The sequence below is a fragment of the Ochotona curzoniae genome, unplaced genomic scaffold (assembly GCF_017591425.1).
Source record: "Ochotona curzoniae isolate NIBS_2020 unplaced genomic scaffold, NIBS_Ocur_1.0 contig_2210, whole genome shotgun sequence".
NCBI classification, from domain to species: Eukaryota; Metazoa; Chordata; class Mammalia; order Lagomorpha; family Ochotonidae; genus Ochotona; species Ochotona curzoniae.
The window spans coordinates 12,988,350-12,990,214 of record NW_024465369.1 but is presented as its reverse complement, the minus strand read 5'-3'; the positions used below and the strand labels follow the sequence as shown (position 1 = coordinate 12,990,214).

The window sequence follows — 1,865 nt, the reverse complement described above, 5'->3', positions numbered from 1 at the left end:
ATGACAGTAGCTTTTAGATGTTGTAACTAATGAAGTTTTAGTGGCTGACCCAATAGAAGGATTAAGCTGTTAATTTTATTAAAAACTTCTAATTAAATTAAACATAAATTGACACATGTGGCAAGTTAGCAACCTATTTGGCAGTATGTCTTTTTCCTTCAACTATCTTATTTCTATCCTGACATATCAAAGAATACATTACTGAAAGAAAAAAAAAACGGTGTTTTGAAATATCGCTTCTGTGATATAATGCACAACTTACCCATGGATAACACATATGATTAAGAAAGGGTCTTAAATTTGGGATCACACTAGACATAATGAGGCCCCAATTCAGCTTTGCTATTCTTTTCACTATGAAATTCACTGTAACTGTTAGTGATGTATGAAATAATACCCACTGCAATAGAAAGCTGTGATTATCTGACTTAGAAAGCTTCAGCATGACAGTCTCATTAAAATAGTTAGAATAGAGACTAGTGTGGCCTGGGGGGCCAGGCACGAAATCAATCGGGGAAAAATATAACGATGGAGCCCCATCAGCACGAGGGTGTCTTCATCTGTGAAGGAAAGGAAGGTGCTCCGGTTGCCAAGAATCTGATCCCTGGAGAATCCATGCTTTCATCGTGGAGGCGACAACAAGTTTGGAGGCAGCAGCCCAGGCAGCATGGACCAAGATCCACATCAAACTGGGGGCCAAGATGCTGCACCTTGGGGCCGCCTTAGGTACCACTATCTCCCACATCTCCGACATCATTAGTCTGGATGGACTGGTCTTCATAATTAAGTTATCCCATCACTCTGGGTCGTGACCTCAGTAAGTTTGCTGAGAACCAACATTATTCCTTTAATGAAGGATGCTTAGTACCTGCACAATACTGCATGCTCATCGCAATGTGGATGCCATTTTCGCTGCTGTGGCCGAGCCAGATCAAACTAGTATTGCGGCTCTGCACACTCACACCTTCCTGCAGAACGAAGGCCACTCTTTGATTTTTATTAAGGTCAACTGCATCTACTCCACCGCCTGGGGAGGCGCTGTGTTCAAGTCAGCAGTGAAGAAGTTGCAGCAGAAGAACATGAAGCTCCAGGAGCTGCTGACCTTCGAGCGCTACCACGGAGACCGCTCCATGAGTGTGGGAGTGAACAGGCCGCCCCCAAGGTGAAGAATCGAGGCTCAGTACTGGTGGGATATGTCGGACTTTGCGTTGTGCTATTGCTAGTGTGTGTGCATGTTTTATCAAAGTGACTTAACTGTGGAAAAAATCCAATGTAACTCCAAAATAACTACTGACAAGCATTTCAAACCTTTGCTTACATCTGTAAATCCCTACCTTTTAAATTTGGTAGTATAAACAGAGATCTTATTTCTCTCTACTCCAAGGTAGAAACCTCCCCTCATAATGTCTAATGGGGGGAGGAGAGTTATAAAGAGACAGAGCTTTGGGAAAGGAAAATAAAAGGTTAAGTCCAATAAATAACTGGGTTTGTTGGGTTTGTTCTGAGAGGCAAGGATGCCTGGACTGCCTATAAAGAGTTGAATTAAATTGTCTTATTGAGGAAATCATGATTCTAATCCTCATGTTATAATTATCATCATACCTTTCCTCATTCTTTGTTATATGTTTTATTTACTCATCTCAGAATTCCCATGATATTGAGTAAATAAATGATGTACACTGACATGGACCTTAGGGAGTTGAGAATATATTATCTTTCATTAAATCAAAGGTTATTGTGTTTGTTTCTAGAGAAAGCTCAGATTACCACCTTCTTGAAAAGGAACTCTACAAAGTCCTGAGTTTTAAAAAATAAGATAAGATCCTCCATTTATTAAAAAAAAATGCTGAGGACCCCGTGAACAA

General features: G+C 40.6%; 1 pseudogene; it reads left to right on the top strand.

Annotated features, from left to right (window-relative positions):
• Positions 1 to 320: 320 nt before the first annotated feature.
• On the top strand, positions 321 to 1,166 carry LOC121150807 (annotated as a pseudogene).
• Positions 1,167 to 1,865: the final 699 nt, after the last annotated feature.